Source organism: Ornithorhynchus anatinus, chromosome 15, assembly GCF_004115215.2.
Source record: "Ornithorhynchus anatinus isolate Pmale09 chromosome 15, mOrnAna1.pri.v4, whole genome shotgun sequence".
Taxonomy (NCBI): Eukaryota; Metazoa; Chordata; class Mammalia; order Monotremata; family Ornithorhynchidae; genus Ornithorhynchus; species Ornithorhynchus anatinus.
In genome coordinates this window covers 8913821-8934903 of record NC_041742.1, presented here as the reverse complement: position 1 = coordinate 8934903, position 21083 = coordinate 8913821, and the positions used below count along the sequence as shown (strand labels likewise).

At 48.6% G+C, this 21083-nt stretch overlaps 1 long non-coding RNA gene across 1 annotated transcript in view; it reads left to right on the top strand.

Moving 5' to 3' along the window:
• Positions 1-20415, top strand: part of LOC114817011 — a 53038-nt gene extending 32623 nt beyond the window's left edge. Inside the window, exon 3 of the long non-coding RNA XR_003764846.1 lies at positions 20136-20415. This is a non-coding gene — a long non-coding RNA (uncharacterized LOC114817011). The remainder of the gene's footprint in view (positions 1-20135) is intronic.
• Positions 20416-21083: the final 668 nt, after the last annotated feature.

Here is a 21083-nt window from a genome sequence, read left to right as displayed (position 1 = left end):
AACCTTTTTGATTGTTTGAGTCCTGGGCACATTGTTCTCTCCAGGTATCTGGGGTTTTGTCCCTGGAATCTGAAAAACTTTGAATCTGTTTCACAGTGGGGGGGGGGGTCTAAGCTGACACTATCAATCAATCATTTAATCAATCAATGATATTCATTGAGCGCTTACTGTGTGCAGAGCAGTGTACTAAGAGGTTAGGAGAATGCGATATGACGGGTTTTTATGGTATTTGTTAAGTGCTGTCAAACACTTTTCTAAGCACTGGGGTAGATAAGAGTTAATTAGGTTGGATAGATTCCTTGTCCCACATGAGATTCACAGTATAAATAGGAGGGAGAAGGGAAGACCAGAGAAGTGAAGCGACTTGCCTAAGGTCACTCAACAAGCAATTGACAGAGTTAGGATTAGAACCCAGATCCTGACTCCCAGGCCCATGCTCTTTCTACTAGGCTACGCTGCCTCTCTTAAGCTTACCTCAAACAGTTTTAATCCCCAATTTACAGTCAGTGAACATGGATTTGAATCCTGGCTCTGCCACTTACCTGTTGTGTGACCTTGGGCAAATCACTTGACTAGATTGTGAGTCCTTTGTATCTCTCCTAATGCTTAGAACAGTTTTTGGCACGTAGGTAAGCCCTTAACAAGTACCATAATTATTATTATTCTCTGTGCCTCAGTTTCCTCAACTGTAAAATGGGGATTCGATCTCTCTTATCCTAAGGAGTGAGCCCCTTGTGGGACAGGGACTGTGCTCAACCTGATTAACCTGGATCTACCCTTGCTGTTAGAACAGTGCTTGATGCGTAGTAAGCGCTTAACAGATACCATAATAAGTAATAACGATCAGGTGGGGTTTGGAGAGATGTGAGCTGTTCCGAATGTAAGCAACTTCCCGCTCCCTACTCCTTCGAGCCAGGAGATCCTGGACTCTAGCCAGTCAGTCAGTTGTATTTATTGAGTGCTTACTGTGTGCAGAGCGCTGTACTAAGTGCTTGAGAGAAGACAGTACAACAATAAACAGACACATTCCCTGCTCACAATGAGCTTACAGTCTAGAGGGTCAGGCAGAGCCTATCTGGTCCCCTGGCGGTTAGTAAGTAGTTTCTGGAGCTGGCCACTCAGACAATGTCATGTGGGAGTATAGCGGTCCTTGTTGGAAGAGGTGGGAATTTTGGAGGGCTTGAAATGTGGGGAGCTCTTGGTGGAGGGAGGGTCTGGCTGTGGTTGGGGTGGAGGGACAACAGCATGGCTTAGTGGATAGAGCACGGGCCTGGGAGTTGGAAGGGCCTGGGTTCTAATCCCAGATCCTCCCCGTGCCTGCTGTGTGACCTGGGGCAAGTCACTTAACTTCTCTGAACCTCAGTGTCCTCATCTAGAAAATGGCGATTAACAGTGTGAGCCCATGGTGGGCGAGGATCCTGTCCAACCTGATTAACATGTATCGACTGTAGCGCTTAGAAGAGTGCTTGCCACATAACAAGTATCCTTCACAAGTACGATAATTATTATTGCTAAGTAGTTCCAAGCCAGGGGAACGGTATGAGGGAGGAGATGGAGTTGGGGAGAATGAGGAGCGAGGAAGGTTGGCTTCGGGGGAACCAAGTCAGGGGGTTGGGGGAAAGCGAGCGATGAGAGCAGATGGGTAAGATGGGGCCAGATGGTGGGAAGCGGTGAAGGTGACCGTGAGACGTTTTTGATGCGGAGAGACCCGGGAAGGTAGCGGAGGCTTTTGAGGAGAGGAGAGATGGGGGCCTAGAGGTGCCTCAGAAAGATGATCCAGAGAGGCAGTGAGTAGAGTAGATTGGAGAAGGCAGAGGCCGGAGGCAGGGAGGCAGGTGAGGAGGCTAATACAATAGTCTAGCCAGAGCTTGTACTAGAGTTTGGGTGCAGAGATGAAATGGGTAGATCTGGGAGATGTAGTTTGGCAGGAAACGTATCTATCAAGTCTATTAAGAAATGGGTAGATATGGGAGATGTAGTTTGGCAGGGAACGTCTCTATCAACTCTGTTACATTGTATTATATATTTAATTTTATTGAAAAGCAGCAAGGCTTAATGGAAAAAGCCTGGGTCTGGGAGTCAGAAGGATCTCTGCCTCTTGTCTGCTGGGTGATCTTGAGCAAGTCACTTCACTTCTCTAGTACTCACATTATTTCATCTGTAAAATGGGGATTAATACTGTGAGCCTCATGTGGGGCAGGGACCGTGTCCAACCTGATTAGCTTGTTTCTGTGCCGGTGCTTAGAACAGTGCCTGGCACATAGTAAGCGCTCAGTAAATACCACTGATGGATCAAAAAGCCTGGGAAGATTGGGCTGTTGTAATTCCAGCTTCGCCACTTGTCTTTTGGGTCACCTTGGGCAAGTGACTTCTCTTCCCTGGGTCTCAGTTACCTCATCTGTAAAATGATGATTAAGACTGTGAGCTCGATGTGGGACAGGGACTGTGTCCAACCTGATTACATTGCATCTACCCCAGTGCTTAGTACAGTGCCCGGAACTCAGTAAGCAATAAATGTCCATAACAAAAAAAAAAGAGTGTAGAACAAGAAGAGAAGCAGCGTGGCCTAGTGGAAAGAGCACGGGCCTGGGAGTCACAAGGACCTGGGTTCTAATCCCAGCTCCACCACTTGTCTGCTGTGTGAGCTTGGGCAAATCGCTTCACTTCTCTGTGCCTCAGTTACCTCACCTGTAAAATGGGGATTAAGACTGTGAGCTCCATGTGTTCAACCTGATTAACGCATAACGACCCCAGTGCTTAGAACAGTGCCTGGCACATAGTGAGAGCTTAACAAATGCTATTTTTTTTTAAAAAAAGCCAAGCAGAGGACTGAGGAATGACATGGAGGCGGCGGCCGGTGAGGTTGGGGGGAACGGAAGTGCAGTCGAGACAGTGGGCTGAGGCGGGAATATGTGGGAGTCGGGGACTTGTTCTCCACTTCACAACACAGTAAACAAAAGGCAACTAGGAGCATCCTCCGAAGAGCCTATTACTCAATTCAGCAGCGAACTGCCGGGAAGAGAGATTAGGCTCTCTCCGCCTTAATTGCATTTCATTACCGAGTGCTGGAGTAGCGGCGGCTTCTCCGCTCCTGATGTGGCTTTCCCTGACCCCCCTCACCAGGCCCAGGGCTCACGAGTTGGCCCCGAACAGCCTTTTCCAGTGGCCCTCCACCGTGGCATCGGAGATTGTACCCGTAGTCCCCCAGGCGGCGACTGGTATCCAGAGCTGCCCTCGGCCTTTCCCGGGAAAAATAATAATAGTAATAATAATAATGGTGGTATTTGTTAAGCATTTACTATGTGTCAGGCACTTTTCTAAGCGCTAAGGAAGGTACAAGCTAATCAGGTTGGATACAGTCCATATCTCACATGGGGCTCAAAGTCTTGATCCCCATTTTTCGGATGAGGTAAATGAAGCCCAGAGAATTGAAGTGACTTGCTCAAGGTCACACAACAGAGTGGTGGAGCTGGGATGAGAACCCAGGTCCTTCTGACTCTCAGACCCGTGCTCTAGGGCTGAGTGTCCTCGGGGATGGAGGGATTCTTCTCCCTTATCCCGGACTCCACCCTCTTAATCTTCTCTAAGAGGCCTTTCCCGACTAAGCCCTCCTTTCCTCTTCTCCCACTCCCTTCTGCTTCTCCCTGATTTGCTCCCTTTATTCATCCCCCTCCCAATCCCACAGTATTTATGTAATTTATTTATGTAATGTCTGTCTCCTCCTCTAGACTGTAAGCTCGTTGTGTGGAGGAAATGTGTTTGTTATATTGTACTCTCCCAAGTGCATACAGTAAGAGCTCAGTAAATATGCTTGACTGACTGACAAGAAGACTTAAACTTCTCCCCTCTGGCCACAGCACTCCACTGCTCCTCCTGGATTTATCTTGGTCCTTGTCTTTTATGATGTTTTTTTGTGTTTTTATTGTCCTCCTTGTGTGTCTGTTAGCAGCTCTCCCCTCACTTTTCTTTTTATGGTATTTGTTAAGCGATTACTAGGTCCCAGGTGCTGTGTTAAGCCCTGGGATAGATATAGATTCATCAGGTGGGAGACAGTCCTCGTCCCACTTGGGGCTCACAGTCTTAATCCCCATCCACTCTGCAGATGAGGTGACTGAGGCACAGAGAAGTTAGGTGATTTGCCCAAAGTCACATAGCAGCCAGGTGCCAGAGACAGTATTAGAATCCAGGTCTTTCTGACTCCCAGGCCTGGGCTCTATCTGGAAGGCCATGCTTCTTTTCATTCATTCAATCGTATTTATTGAGCGCTTATTATGTGCAGAGCACTGTACTAAGCACTTGGAATGTACAATTCGGCAACAGAGACAATCCCTGCCCAACAACGGGCTCACAGTCTTTGACTGAGAGCCCTTTGAGGGCTAGGGACCGTGCCTAATTCTCACCCATGTATTCTGTCCTGGCATGTAATATTAGTAGTTGGAGCAAGAGAGAAGGAAGAAAAGGAGGAGGAGGATGAAAAAGAGGAGGAGGAGGATGAAAAAGAGGAGGAGGATGAAAAAGAGGAGGAGGAGGAGGAAGAAGAAGAGGAGGGAGAGGGGTAGTATTTAGTAAACTCCTCTAGTGTTTCCCATAGAGTAGGAGTTTACTAAATACTCTTCCTTTTACTACTATGACTTACAACTAATAATAATAATTGTGGTATTTGTTAAGCGTTGACTATGCACCAGGCACTGTACTGAACGCAGGGATGGATACAAGCAAATCAGGTTGGACACAGCCCCTGTCCCACATGGGGCTCCCAGTCTCTTTCCCCATTTTTCAGATGAGGTAACTGAGGCATAGAGAAGTGAAGTGACTTATCCGAGGTCACACAGCAGACAAGTGGTGGAACCGGGATTAGAACTCATGAACTATGGCTATGATGACTGTTATTCGTTATTATCATCATTATTATTATTGTATTGGTTAAGCATTCACTATAAGTCAAGCGCTGTTCTTAAGCATTGGGGTAGATACAAGTCAATTAGGAAGGACACGGTCCCTGTCCCACAGGGGGCTCCCAGTTTCAAATACTATTTGTTGAGTTCCACTGGGTGCAGAGGCCTGTGTGGGAAGCTGAGGGGAGCTCAGGGGAAGAGGGAGGGTCTGGCATGACTCTCCTAATGGAGAGGAACCCCCTTTTCCCCTCATCCGGTCCCCCAAGTTCAGGGTCCATCAGGTTGGGGCCCGCTAACAGCACCGAGACGGGGAGGGTGGAAACGTCTGTCGTCTGGTGCATAATTTTCAGACACCACGGCAGTGCAACTTTGGATTGGGGCTCCTGAGTGTAAAGAATGTCAAGCAAGATTCGATTACAATTTTTATTTTGGAAAAAAAAAAACCCCTTCGTCAAAATATGTATATCTAATTAGGACAATTAGAGCACAGGAACAAAAAAAAACCTGATTAAAAATCAGGCAGTCCATAAATTAGGAGTGCGTGTTGCAGCTGGGGCGGCTCTTGGCTGATGTGCGGCAGAAGGCCAATCTGTGGAGAGAAACCTCGCTGAGCTGCCTGGGGAGGAAGAGGAGCAGGGGGAGGATGGAGGAGGAGGAGGAAGAGGGGCAAGAGGAGGATGGAGGAGCAGGAGGATGAGGAGCAGGTGGAGGACAAAAGAGGAAGAAGAGGAGCAGGCAGAAGATGGAGGAGGAAGAGGAAGAAGAGCAAGAAGAGGATGGAGGAGGAGGAGCAGGTGGAGGACAGGAGGAGGAAGAAGAGGTAGAGGAGGAGGAGGAGGAGCAGGCAGAGTATGGAGGAGAATGAAGAATAGAAGAAGGAAGAGGAAGAAAAAGAGCAGGAGGAGGAGGACGTGGAGGAGAAGAAGAGGAGCAGGCAGAGGATGGAAGGGGATGAAGAGGAGGAAGAGGGAAAAGAAGAGCAGGAGGAGAAGAAGAGAGAGGAGGAAAGGAGGAAGAGGAGGAGAAAGAGGAGGGGGAGAAAGAGGAAGAGGAGCAGGGGGAGAGGAGGAGGAAGAGGCCTAGTGACACCACGCCTCGCCAGAGGAGGGCAGACAGACCCTGCTCCTTCGTACAATGGGAAGATGCTGAAATCGTGGACAACCTTCCTGGCTGGCTATCTGCCCCCTTCTTCCACCCCCAAGGTGGCTGGGGAGGGGTGAAGGGTGGGGTGTGTGTGTGTGTTTTGGAGTGGAGCAGCTGACGGTGTGTGTGCTGGGTGATGCTGTGTGGCCGCGTGAGACCACACTTGTATGCATTCAGGTGCGACTCTGCGAGGGAGCATAGATGTCAGTGCACATGACGTGCCCTTGCAGGAGAACAGAGAAGTCATGAAACATTCAATTGTATTTATTGAGCGCTTACTGTGTGCAGAGCTCTGTACTAAGCGCTTGGGAGAGGACAATATAACAATAGACACATTCCCTACCCACAACGAGCTGAGAGTCTTGAGGGGGAGACAGGCATTAATATAAATAAATACTAAATAAATAAATTACAGATATGTGGATCATACACGGGAGGCCTCTGTGTAAAGGTCTGCACTTTGCATGGGTACGTACATGCTTAAAGCATGCACAGGAGCACCTGTGTGCACATCTGCCCGAAAGCATGCATGCAGAGATGGCACGTGAGAGCACCTGTGCTGCTATCTCCCTGCAAGGACACATGTACGGGTCCTGCACAAGAGCCCCTGTGCATCTTTGTGCCACTGGGCACTCCCCCGCTGGGAGAGATCTGGCTTAAACTTGTTCAGCAGAGGAGGGAGAAGGGCTTCAGGCCTGCGAGTCAGAGGTCGTGGGTTCTAATCCCAGCTCTGCCACTTGTCTGCTGTGGGACCTTGGACAAATCACTTCACTTCTCTGGGCCTCAGTTACCTCATCTGTAAAATGTGGAGTCACGCTTTGAGCCCCACGTGGGACAACCTGCTGACCTTTTATCTACCTCAATACTTAGAACAGTGCTTGGCACATAGTAAGCACTTAACAAATACCATTATTTGAAGTAGCATGGCTTAGTGGAAAAAGCCCGGGCCGGGAGTCAGAAGGTACTGGGTTCTAATCCCATTTCCGCCACTTGTCTGCTGTGTGACCTTGGGCAGGTCACTTAACTGTGCCCAGTTGTTTTTTTTAAACTAGAGCTTCTGAAGAGCTCAGTGCTTATCACATGGCCTGCTCTGAGCGAAATCCACCAAAGACACCTCCCCTTAGCCCCGCTCCCCCTTCCAACTTTCCGCCGCCCCTCCAGACCCAGTGCAGACCCTTGCTAAGTCTGTACTTAAGGAGTCACATCTTCAACAACTGCCACCTGCAGATGGAGGGGCTTGGGAGACGCTGTAGATCCTAAGGCCTCTGAGAGCAGAACTGGGTTTCCGAACTCTGCTGTACCATCCCGGATGTTTAGTACGGTGCTCCGAAGAGTAAGCGCTCAATAAATACGATCGCTTGATTGCTCAGTTTAAGAAAAATCTCAGCCAGAGAAGCGGCGTGACCTAGAGGCTAGAGCACGGGCCCGGAAGTCAGAAGGACCTGGGTTCTAATCCTGTCTCTACCACGTGTTTGCTGTACGACTCTGGGCAAGACGCTTCACTTCTCTGGGCCTCGGTTACCTCATCTGTAAAACAAGGATCCAGATTGTGAGCCCCATGGGGGACGGGGACTATGTCCAACCGTATGATCTTGTAACTATCCCAGCACTTACTACCGAGCTGTTAAGCACTGAACAAATGCCATTTTTTTTTAAAAAAAAACCAAAAGCACTATGTTGAACTAAGGGGTGGGAAGTTGGAGAGGACAGGATTGGCCCGAGATCCTGTTTCATGTGCTCTTGGGCCTTTTTTTTTTTTAATTGCTTACTAAGTGCTAGGCGTTGGGGTAGGTACAGGCTAATCAGGGAGAGGAAGTGGGGTTTGGGGTGTCGTGGGATCTAGAGAGTGCACTACCCCGGGGAGTCAGCGTTGTATTCCGTTGGTCTTTCTCCTGTCTCTGACCGCCTGTTTGTTATTCCGCTCCGACACAGCGGCAGCTGGTTGCTGGGATGGGAGACAGACAGGCTGTGACAGGTAACACCAACCACCGCAAGGGAGGGTGGAGCGAGTCCAGCGGGGAAGAGGAGGAAGGGCGATGAAGAGATCGGAAAGCTGATTGGTGGGCGCAGCTGCCCCTCACCCCTACTCGCCCCCAGCCAGTCTGCCCATCTGCCCCAGCTATGCCTCCCTGGAGGACGGAGCTCCAGGCGGGGCTGGTTCTGAGAAGCGGCACGGCCTAGCCGAACGAACACGGGCCTGAGAGCAGGGGGTCCTGAGTTCTAATCCCCCTCTGACTCTTGCCTGCTGCGTGACTGCGGGCGAGTCACCTAACCGCTAGGCTTTAAGGACCTCAGCTGAGAAATGGGGATAAGGTGGTCAATAACAGATCCTTTTTAGAGGTTTTGTCTGTCAGATCTGAAGACGGGAGGGTGTCCAGGGTGTTTCAGGCCAGAGGCAGATTACTGGTGAGAAGTTGGCAGCGAGATAGACGAGATGGAGGTACAGCGAGAAGGTGGGCATTAGAGGACCGGAGTACGCGGGCTGGGTTGGAGTAGGTGGGTAATGAGGTAGGAGGGGGCCCGGTTGTCGAATGCTTTAAAGTCAATGGTGAGGAGTTTTTGTTGGGTGCGGAGGTGGTTGGGCTACCGCTGGAGTTTCTCGAGAAGTAGGGAAATGTAGCCTGACGATTTTGTAGAATAATGATCCGGGCAGCGGAGTGAAGTGTGGACTGGAGTGGGGAGAGACAGGAGGCCGGGAGGTCAGCGAGGAGGCCGTTTACAGTAATCAAGGCAGGATAGGATAGGTGTTTGGACGGAACTGGTAGCAGTTTGGATGGAGAGGAAAGGGTGGATTTTGGCGATGCTGTTGAAAGCTGATCCGACGGGATTTGGTTGCAGATTGAATACGAATCCAGAAGGACTGGGGGTTCATTGATGCCGACCCCTGAACTAGCCCAGAAAGGAACTCAGGAGTCCTGACTTCCCATCGTCCGGTCTCCGTCCGGTGGTCCTCACTCGGGTGAGAGAATCAATAAATCAGTCACATTTATTGAGCGCTTACTGTGTCCGGAGCACTGCACTAAGCCCTTGGGAGAGTACACTATAACTGAGTTAGTAGATATGTTCCCTGCTCACAAGGAGCTTTCCGACTAGAGCTTAGAGGAGTTTAGAGTTTAGGGATGTGGTAGAGAGTGAAATGAGCAGAGCATTGTCTAGTAGAAAGCACCTGGACGTGGGTTTCAGGAGGCCTGGGTTCAAATCCCAGCTCACCACTTGCCTGCTGTGTGGCCTTGGACAAGTCACCTCACCTCTCTGTGCCTCAGTTTGCTCATCTGCAAAATGGGGAGTCAAAACCTGTTCTCCCTCCCTTTTAGACTTGGAGGCCTCAATGGGGCAGGGACTGTGTCCGACCTGATTATCCTGTATCTACTCCGGTGCTCGGCACAGAGTAAGCGCATAGCAAATGCCACAGTTATTATTGTTAGTAATACTAATAATGGTACTTGTTAAGCACATATTCTGTGCCAGGTACCGTAAAAAGCCCAGGGTCAATACAAGCTAATCAGGTCCCATGTAGGGTTCACATTCTAAATAAGAGGGTGAAAAGGTATTGAATCCCCATTTTGCAGATGAAGGAACTGAGGCACGGAAAAGTTAAATGACTTGCCCAAGGTCTTACAGGCAGACATGTAGCAGAGCCAGGGTTAGAACCCAGGTTCTCCGACTGCCAGGTCCGGGGTCCTTCCACCAGGCCACACTGCTTTAGTTGAGCGGAAGGCCAATCTTTAAAAGTGCCAGATCTGTCAGTGAGAAAAAAACACTGATGCTTAGTTGCTTATTACCATTTGGGATCTCAGATGAGCCATTTTATTATGATATTTGTACATTCATTCAATCAACAGTATTAGTGAGCGCTTACTAGGTGCAGAGCACTGTACTAAGCACTTGGAATGTACAATTCGGCAGCAGTTAGAGACAATCCCTGCCCAATGACGGGCTTACAGTCTAATCGGGGGAGACAGACGGACAAAAACAAGACAACATAATCATTAAGCGCTTACTCTGTGCCAGGCACTGTACTAAGCGCTGGGGTAGATAAAAGCAAATCAGGTTGACCACAGTCCATGTCCCACATGGGACTCCCAGTCTTAATTCCCATTTTCCGGATGACACAACTGAGGCCCAGAGAAGTGAAATAACTTCCCGGAGGTCACAGAGCAGACAAGCAGCTGAGCTGGAATTAGAACCCAGGTCCTTCTTACCCCCAGGCCCGGGCTCTATCCACTAAGCCACACTGCTTGCTTCTCAGTTTGATGTTTAAACTCCCTAACATCTCCTCCCACCTTCCACCAGCTTCTACTCCTTCTTTATCCCTCTCCACTCCATCTGCTGCGTCAGGTATGGCGTTCTCCATTCTGAGAGGGAGGTCCACCCTGGGAAGAATAGCTCAAACTCTTCCCAGGAGTGCCAGCAACAGGAAAGAAGTGCTTTGCGCACAGTAAGTGCCCAGTAAATACAACTGAATGAATAAAAGGAGAAAAGGAGAAGAAAAGGCCGAGAGAGGAGGAGAGAAGAGACAGAGGGATCTACTGATGCAAAACCCTCTAGGAGGAGAATTAAGCAAAAGTGCAAATTACACCAACTCGAGATGAACACTGTTTCCAAATCTGCATATGCATATTAAAGCGCAACATACCCAGGGTCCCCACACAATGAATTCTGCATGAATCTTAAGAAGAATCGTTTGGATAACTTAGCAGCAGCTGCACTCCCCTGCCGCCAGCTGCCTCCCCAAATCAGTTCAAGTGGGGAGAGAGAGGCGACGGAGAGGAAAGAGGGGGAACAGGGAGAGGAGAGACTCCGAAAGGCACCTCGTCGCTCTAATTCTGCGCTCAGAGCTGTTTTGGAGGAAAAGGGGGGGGGTCTCTAAGATGCGGCGACAAATCCGATTGTTTCCCCGTTGCCTTCTCACGAGCGTGCTTGGTCTTCTATAATAATAATGACTGTGGTATCTGTTAAGCGCTTACTATTTTTGCCAGGCCCTGTTCTAAGTACTGGGGTAGATACAGTCAAATCAGTTTGGACACAGTCCCTGTCCCACATAAAGCTCACAGTCTTAATCCCCGTTTTACAGATGAGGGAACTGAGTCACAAAGAAGTGAAGTGACTTACCCAAGGCCTCACAGCAGACAAGTGGAGGAGCCGGGATTAGAACCCAGTTCTTTGCGACTCCCGGGATCTATCCGCTAGGCCACCCTGCTTCCCTGTCTTCTATCAGTGTCCCACATGGGGCTCACAGTCTCAATCACCATTTTACAGATGAGGGAACTGAGCCACAGAAAAGCGAAGTGACTTGCCCGCAGTCTCACAGCGGACAAGTGGCAGAGCTAGGATTCGAACCCATGACCTCTGACTCCCAAGCCCATGCTCTTTCCACTGAGTCACGGGTCCCCTGAAAATCAAACAGTGGTATTTACTGAGCGCTACTATATGCAGAGTACCGAACCAAGGGGTTGGGAGAATGAAGTACAAGCATCATGGCATAGTGGATAGAGCACGGGCCTGGGAGTCAGAAGGAAGTGGGTTCCGATCCCGGCTGCGCCACTTCGTCTGTTGTGTGACCTTGGGCAAGTCACTTCACTTCTCTATGCCTCGATTACCTCGTCTGTAAAATGGGGATGAAGAGTGTAAGCCCCATGTGGGAAAGGGACTTTGTTCAATCTGATTACCTCGCGTCTACCCCAGCGCTCAGTACAGAGGTTGGCACATAGTAAGCGCTTAATGTATAACACAGTTATTATTATTAATAATATTAATCCAGGCTCCGCCACTTGTCTGCTCTGTGACCCTGGGCAAGTCATCAGTTTCCTCATCTGAAATATGGAATCAAATACTTGTTCTCCCTCCCCCTTAGACTGTGAGCTCCATGTGGGTTGGTGACTGTGTCCAAGTTGTTTGCTATCTACCCCAGTGCTTGGCAGAGTGCTTGACACATAGCGCTAAACGAATTGCATAAGCGAGAGTCTTAAGAGTTGTTCCATTTGCCCCCGGGGCCACTGCCTGCTTTCTGTTTGGTCTTTTCTCGTTTTTGCCTGGTACGTGATCCTTTTCCCTGGCAGGGTTCGAAAGAGCCCCCCTAGAATGACTAATACCTAGGTCTCCCCACGCACCAGGGAGGCATCTGGGAAGCAAATTAAAATCCTATTACAAGCTCCTTGTGGCCTCGTTTATCATTAGTATTTACCATTAATACCAATGTGTGTTTACCGATTCCTTGAACAAAGAGGACCTCACATTGATTCCGGAATCAGAGACCTCTTGCTCCCTCAGAATTCTACACATCCTTTGTTTTCCTTCTCTGATTGCTATTCTCATCCTGGTGGTATTTCTCATCAGGGAAAATCTTCTTTTCTGGGCTCTTCAAAATCTCTGTTGCCAGAGGACCGGGGTAAGTAGTTGTAGTGGTGGGTAGTAATGGTATCTGCTAAGTGCTTACATGGTGCAGAGCACTGGACTAAGCGCTGGAAGGAAAAAGACACAGGTGAAGGTGAAACAGGGTCCCTGGTCCTCAAGGGATTTCAAGTCTAAGAATAAGGGAGGGGAGGAAGACACATAGCATGAGTGGAAATGTCCTGGGACCAGCCTTGCTTCTCTGTTTTTTCCACCTTCTCCTTCTTTCTCCTCCTCCTCCTCCTATTTTTCTCCCTCCTCTCCCTCCCTCTCCTCCTCTTCCTCCTCCTTCCCCTCCTCCTTTTCCTATTTTTTCTCTTCCTCCTCCTCCTCCCTTCCCTTCTCCTCTTCCCACTTCTCCTCCTCTTCCTCCGCCTTCTTCCCCTCCTCCTCTTCCCCCTTCTCTTCATCCTCCTCTTACTTCTCCTCCTTCTCCTCCACTCCCTCCTCCATTTCCTTCTCCTCTCCCTCCTCTTCTTACTCCTCTTCCTTCTTTTCCTCTTCCTCATCATTTTCCACCTCCTCCTCCTTTTCCTCCTCTTCTTCCTCTTCCTCCTTCTCTTCTTCCTCCCCCTGTTTGTGAAGCACAAGATTGGGAACATCAATCAATCAGTGGTATTTATTGAGGACTTACTGTGCGTAGAGCGTTACACTGAGCATTTGGGAAAATACAGTACAGTAGAGTTGGTAGACACAATCGCTGCCCACAGGCCGCTTACACGCTACAGGGGGAGGCAGACACTAAAACTGTGAGCTCATGGGCAGGGAAAGTGTCTACCCGATTTGCTTGTATCCACCCCAGCGCTTAGTACAGTGCCTAGCATAAAGTAAGAGCTTAACGTGTACCATAGTTATTATTACCAACTCCATTATACTGTATTCTTCAAAGAGCTTCATACAATGCTCTGCACGCAGCAAGCACTCAATAAATATAACTGATAGGAATGAAATTACAGATAGGAGCAACAGTAGAGTATAAGTCAATCATATTTATTACAGATGTGGTAACTGAGGCACAGAGAATAATAATGGTATGTGTTAAGCGCTTACTATGTGCTAAGCACTGAGATAGACAAGGTTGAAGAGAGATACAACAGAAGTTAAGTGTCTTGCCCAAGGTCACAGAGCAGACAGTTGGAGGAGCCCGGACTAGAACTCAGGACTTTCTGACTCCCAGGCTTTAGCCATTAGGCCATGCTTTAAGCAGCACTGGGTACTAATCCAGGCCCCTCCACTTGCCTGTCGGGTGACCTTGAGCGAGTCACATAACTTCTCTGTGCCTCAGTTTTCTCATTAGTAAGAAAACCAGTCCTCCTTCCCCCTTAGACTCGCAGGGACAGTGTCTGATCTGACAATCTTATATTTAACGCGACGCTCGGCACACAGTAAGGGCTTAACAAATGCCAGAATTATTATTATTATTACCCCAAGGATCCCCTAAGATTCTTGGAGCTGTGGAGGAGTTAGAAGAGCCCTGGAAAAGCCAAACCCAGATGACAAGTCCTTGTGCTATACTCTTCCAAGAGCTTTGTACAGTGCTTTGCACACAGTAAGTGCTCAAACAATATGATTGAGAGACCAGTTATGTCTGGAACACCATGGAACCAAAAAGGGTCACACTGGCATGAAATAGTTACTCCCTCTTCAGTATGCATCTAACAATCAGTGAATCAATCAGTCAATTTATTAAGCATAGAGGTCATGGGTTCGAATTCCGCTTCTGCCACTTAGCTGTGTGACTGTGGGCAAGTCACTTAACTTCTCTGTGCCTCAGTTACCTCATCTGTAAAATGGGGATGAAGCCTGTGAGCCTCACGTGGGACAACCTGATTACCCTGTATCTACCCCAGCGCTTAGAACGGTGCTCTGCACGTAGTAAGCGCTTAACAAATACCAACATTATTATTATTAAGCACTTCATACATTCAGGGCACTGTTCTAAGCGCTTGGGAGAGGATAATAAAGGGGAAATTAGCTAACGTATTCCCTAATGAGCTAAGCCATGAGGGAAAGAGGCAAGGGAGAAAAAGGGACATCAGTGCATATTTAAATGTTCTCTTCTGCTTTGTTTTCATATCTGGCTGAAGTCAGGGAGAGATGAAATCAAAATGAAAAAGGTGGCATGCTGTATTTGTCTTTAGCTTTTGATGGGCTGGGGGCCACTTAAAGGAGAATTACCCTTATTGAATGTTGGCTTCTCACAAAGGCACTCGAAATCAAAAACAGGTCAGGTTTGCGGTTGGCTGGACTGCACGTTTTCCTCACAATCAATCGATAGTATTTACTGAGCATCGTCTGTTGTACAGAGAACTATACTAAGCACTTGGGAGAGAACAAAAGAGTTAGAAGAACCGATCCCTGTCCTCAAGGAGCTTCCGAGCTATTGTGTGCAGAACACTGTACTGAGTGCTTGGGAGAGTACGGTAGAGTTAGGAGATGTGAGCTCTGCTCTCACACTGCATAATCTAGTGGAACAAGCACAGAGATGGGAGTCAATAGTCACGGGTTCTAATCCTGGCTCCTCTTGCCTGCCTTGTGACGGTGGGCACCTAATTGTGCCTCAGTTTCCTCATCTGTACAGTGGAGCTAAAATACCCACTCTTTTTTTACCCCCTAGTATTTAAGTGCCAGGCAATGTACTAAGCACTGGGGTAAATACAAGCTAATCATCTTGGATACAGTCCCTGTCCCACATGGGCTTGTGGTCTTAAATCCCCATTTTCCAGATGAGGTAACTGAGGCACGGAGAAGTGAAGTGACTTGCCCAAGGTCACACATTTCTCCATTCTTCCTCCACCTTAGGCTGTGAACCACGTTCAGGGACAGGAAGTGGGTCAGATCTGATCGTCTCATACCCACCTCAATGACTGGAATGTACTAAGCACGTAATATAATCATTATTGTCGTTCGGTGTCATTTGAATCTAGTTTGGGCCCTGGTGAGTCGTGGAGGGCACTGAAAATCTGCCCTCGAAAGGATTGAAGGAAAGAAGGGCAGAGTCGCCCAGTGGGAGAAGTGCAAGCATGGATGTGGAGGTCGTGGGTCAACTCCAAGCCCTCAGAAGGCCCTCCTAGACAAGAGCTCATTGTGGGCAGGGAATGCATCTGTTTATTGTTCTATTATACTCTCCCAAGAGCTTAGTACAGTGCTCTGAGTACAGTGCTCTGCACACAGTGAGCGTTCATTAAATCCGATTGAATGAACGAATGAGTGAAAAGATGGCCTCCAAGTGAAAAACCGAGTTAGAAGCATTCCAACTTGCCTCTCTTCCCAACTTCCTCAGTTTTGGGTCCATGTTATTTTCCAGTCCTTGTGCTGTTGGTTTTATGGTATTTGTTACTGTGTGCCAGGCACTGTTCTAAGCGCTGGGGTAGATACGGGATAATTAGAATGGACGCAGTTCAGGTCCCTCGTGGGGTTCACAGTCTTAATTCCCATTTGACAGACGAGGTAATCGAGGCCCGGAAAAGCGAAATGACTTGCCCTCAGGTCACACGGCAGACACGTGGATTAGAACCCAGGTCCTTCTGACTTTCAGGCCTGGGCTCTATCCACTAGGCCATGGCGTTTCTCAGTATTCCCTCTCTCCCAATTCAGGATGATGCTTGGGTTTCTTTCCAGCTGCCTTCACACCCTCCTTCCTTCCCTTCTTCTCTCCCTCCATGACTTCTCCCTGCCTCCCCGACCAACGACTCTCCTCGGGACCCCTGCCCCTAGCTCCATTGCTGGCGACATCAGTCAGGAAGAGAGAAGGCCCATGGATGTCACGGGGATATGGATTCTACCCTGGCTCATTTCGTTCCTCTCCTTTCATGTACCTATCCGAGTTCCTTTCTGGCTTGTCGCTTAAGCGTCTCTGCAGCCCCCACCTCCAACTTTAACTCGCTCACTGTCTCCCCCTCCCCTTCATCGCCCCCACCAGCCTCCCTGTACACGGGAAAGCTCCGGGGGTGGGATCCATTTCCAATCCCTCAGATGTCAGGAGAATTGAAAGCGCGGCAAATATTTCCGAGATCTAAATTACACCGACCCCAGAAGGCTGAACCCGCAGGATAATCCAGGTTATGAATTGTAAATCAGACAGCATGCAAAGTACTCGCAGAAATTCAATAAAACCCCGGTTTCTGGACTCTGACCAGGCAGGCCGGGAGGCTGGGCTGAGAGGGAGGTGGACATCGGTGGTCCCGAGAAAAAGGGGTGGGTGCCCAGGGTCTGCCGGGAGCTTAATTGCTCCATCAGGGAGGGAGGGGAATCTCCACGGTTCTGCAGATCATGCACCCTGAAATTTGAAACAGACTTGCAAATAAGACCTGGAAATTACCAGCCTCCCTTGGTCCTTCAAAGGGATGCAGCAAAAGCTCACCGATCCAAATCCCAATTATCCAACGTTTTCTGGAACATTTGTGCTTTTCTGAGAGAGTGGCAACTCTACAAATGGGGTAAATACCCATGTGAAAAAGCGGGGGGAACATAATATTACAAATGATAACGCTGGACAGGCTATTTGGGGCAGAACTCAGTGATCAGTTAAATGGACCTCACTCCCAAAAGACTGAAGGAAGTGAACAACTATCTAAATACCGTTGCTAGTATTTTCCAGTAACTTATCTGTGCTACGGTGTCTTCTTATTTACAAGCGATGCAATAAAGGAAATTGTATTTCAATAAAGTGGGGAATCTCCACTGACCTCAGTTCGGTGTTTTTATAGTACCTAATTCTCCTTGTCGTGATAGAGCGAACTCATAAAAGCAGTCACTGCGCTCTCTAGAAGGAGAGGAGGGCCATTTTTAAAAAATGGTATTTGTTAAGTGCTATGTGCCAGGCATTGCACTAAGCACTGGGGTAATCAATCATTTGTATTTATTGAGCGCTTACTGAGTCCAGCCCTTCCAAGCCTCCCACCTGAAGAGTTTCTAGTACTCTACCAGTCTCGATTACGAGAGGGAGAATCGAGCAGAGGCAGACTCATTCCGTTCCTAGCTTGGGCAGTGGCTAGTGAGTTGGAGACAGTTTTCTACAAGTCAAAACACCTGTGCTGGGCAGCAGTGGCATAAGGGAGAGTCGAGGGCGAGGACTTAAATCTGTGGCGCAAAAGAAGGCAATGGTAAACCACTTTTGCTATTTATACCCAGAAAACTCTCTGTAATAATAATAACGTTGGTATTTTGTTAAGCACTTACTATGTGCCGAGCGCTGTTCTGAGGGTTGGGGTAGAAACAGGGTAATCAAGTTGTCCCACGTGAGGCTCACAGTTAATCCCCATTTTACAGATGAGGGACTGAAGCACAGAGAAGTGAAGTGACTTGTCCACAGTCACATAGCTGACAAGTGGCAGAGCGGGGAATCGAACCCTTGACGTCTGACTCCCAAACCCGTGCTCTTTCCACTGAGCCACTCTGCTTCTCTGTATGGATAAGTTACCAGAACGATTGCAGATGGAGATGGGGCGTTCTGGGAGCGATGTGCCTCTGGAGTCGTTGTGGGTCGGAGGTGGCACACAGCATAAGACAAGACTATGTGCAGAGCACTGTACAAAGCACTTGGGAGAATCCAATACAACAATAGAACGGAGTTGGTGGTAGACACGTTTCCTGCCCACAGCGAGCTTACAGACTAGGAGTCGATAGACGATCCATCAGGTTGGACACAGTCCGTGTCCCACGGGGGGCTCAGTCATAGACTGTACGCTCAACGTTCCGGCGAAGGGCCCGAAGCTCAAGGGCAGGGAGAGGAATGTAGAGGTCTGAGAGCTTTTTTCTGTGGCAGAGCTGAGGTAAAAGAGCAGTGGCTACTCAGTGGCTGAGCAGCAGTCTCTCACCAAATGGCAATCATGATGACTGTGATGAGCCTCAAAATAATATAATAGCAATTGTATTTGTTAAGTGCTTCCTATGAGCCAAGCACTGTTTAAAGCACTGGGGTAGATACAAGGTAATGAGGTTGAACACAGTCCCTGTCCCACAAGGGGCTCACACTCCTAATCCCCATTTAACTGAGAAGCAGCGTGGCTCAGTGGAAAGAGCCCGGGCTTGGGAGTCAGAGGTCATGGGTTCTAATCCCGGCTCTGCCACTTATCAGCTCTGTGACTGTGGGCAAGTCACTTCTCTGTGCCGCAGTTACCTCATCTGTAAAATGGGGATTAAGACTGTGAGCCACACGAGGGACAACCTAATTACCTTGTATCTACCCAGCACTTAGAACAGTGCTTGGCACATAATAAGCGCTTAACAAATACCAACATTATTTTACAGATGAGCTGAGGCCCAGAGAAGCGAAGTGACTTGCCCAAGGTCACACAGCAGACATGTGGCCGAGCCGGAATTAGAACCCAGGTCCTCTGACTCCCGGGCCCATTCTCTATCCACTAGACCATATTTCTTCTCTTCTTCAGGGACTGAGGGCTCTGCTTAGTCAATTAGATCAGCAATGATCTAATAATAACGTTCCTGAAAGCATCATTAGTAGCCAGGAGCAACTCTGTCCCAAGCCAGGGTGGGAGTTTAGCCGGTGGGTGGAGATTTGGGGAGTATTTTAACCCTTCTTTTCCTTCTCATCCCCTCTTCTTAGGAGGGCACAGCTGAGTTTTTTGGGTGTTCTTTTAAATACATGATATTGTTTAAGCACTTACTATATGTTGAGCACTATTCTAAGCACTGGGGTAGATAGAAATCTATCAGGTGTCCTGCTTGGGGCTCGCAATCCAAGTAGGAGGGCTTTCATTCCCCATTTTACAGTTGACACAGCGGAGGCGCTGAGAAGTTAAGCGATTTGCCCAAATCGATTTTGCGACCTGCAAAATGGGGATAAGAGCCTCCTCCCTCTGACTTGGCTGTGAGTCCGTATGAGATTGTGCCCAACCTGATCGTCTTGTATCTCCCTCAGTACTTAGAGCAGTGCTTGACACACAGTAAGCGCTTTACGGATACTCTTTAAAAAAAAAATCAGACCATCTCGGAACCAAAGGAGGGGAAACAGGAAGTCTGGAAGCAGAAGCCACCTGGGTGGATGGAGAAGTCAGGAGCAGAAGTAGTGTTGATTAATGGTTTGAGCAAAGGCCTGGGTCACATCATTTCTCTAGTCCTCAGTTTCCTCATCTGCAAAATGGGGATGAAAACTGTGAAAAACGATGAAAAATATTAAACCGTGGGGCAGATACAAGATCATCAGTTTGGACCCAAACCATATCCCACACGGGGCTCACAGTCTCAATCTCTATTTTACAGATGTGGGAACCGAGGCCCAGAGAAGTGATGGGACTTCTGCAAGTTCACACAGCAGTCATATGGCAGAGCCTCTGACTCCCAGGCCCATGCTCTTCCCACTAGGGCATGCTGCTTCTCGGATAAGGCAATGGACCGATTGATTTGATTGAGTCGCCCAGAAACCACACGCTACCCCAATGCCGAGCGACTCGCCGGTCGCCTTAATGGCCGCTAAGACCAGAGGAGTTTCCGGCCTATGAGACGCCAAATTCTTTACCGCCATGACGACTGTTCTTCCTTGCAAGGGGCAGGGGGACCAAATCCCAGAGGCTGCGACAACCCTGGGGAACGTTATTATGTGCTGTGACAATATTTGATGAATTCATATGCGCCTAGGGGAACAGACTAAGTAGGTGAATAAAGTGAAAATATTCTCTGTGACAATCAATATTCCTTCAATTGAACCGTCTCCGCAGATCTGACATTTTGATTTTTCTTTTTCAGAGGCATTAAGTGGATTTATGTTCCCGAGCAGTGGAAACGGCGGCAGCGGCGAGGGAGAGGCGGCCGGAACTGAACCTCAGAGGGCGGTTGAGCGGAGTGGTCGGAAGGTCCAATGGCTAGTGTCAGAGTCTCTGGCTGGGCTGGGCCGCTGTCCAGAGCCCAGCTCCTCTTGAGAACGCCACAGGGAGGTGGAATTAACCGACGTAACTGTGGCCAACCTGATTTGCTTGTATCCCCCCCCATCACTCAATACAGTGCCTGGCACATAGTAAGTGCTTAACAGATACCGCAATTATTATCATCATATCATTATTATTGTCATGGACTCCCAAGGCAGAGCTGTGGACCAAAAGACCAAAGCAGGTGGCACAGTTAAGTGCTTCTTCTTTTTTTAAATGGTATTTATTAAGCGCTTATTAGAAGGAAGGGCTGGTTTGGGTTCTCAGGACTTATTTGATGGTGGTGGTGACTAAAAGCCCTGATGAATCACCCTCAGAATAGCACCTTAGGGAAGCAGCATGGCCTAGTGGATAGAGCATGTGCCTGGGAGTCAGAAGGACCTGGGTTCTAATTCCAGCTCTGCCACTTGTCTGCTGTGTGTCCTTGGGCAAGTCACTTTGCTACTCTGGGCCTTAGTGCCCTCATCTGTAAAATGGGAATTTAGACTGTGAACTCTGTGTGGGACATGGACTGCTTTCAACCCAGTTATTTTATATCCACTCCAGCGCTTAATACTTTGCCCGGCACATAGTCAGCACTTAACAAATACCATAAAAAAATCACTTAACTTCTCTGTACCTCAGTCACCTCATCTTTAAATGGGGATTAAGGCCGTAAACTCCAGGTGGGACATGAACTGTGTCCAACCCAATTATCTTGTATCCACCCCAGCCCTTAATAGAGTGCCTGGCACATAGTAAGTGCTTAACAAATACCATCAACAAAAAT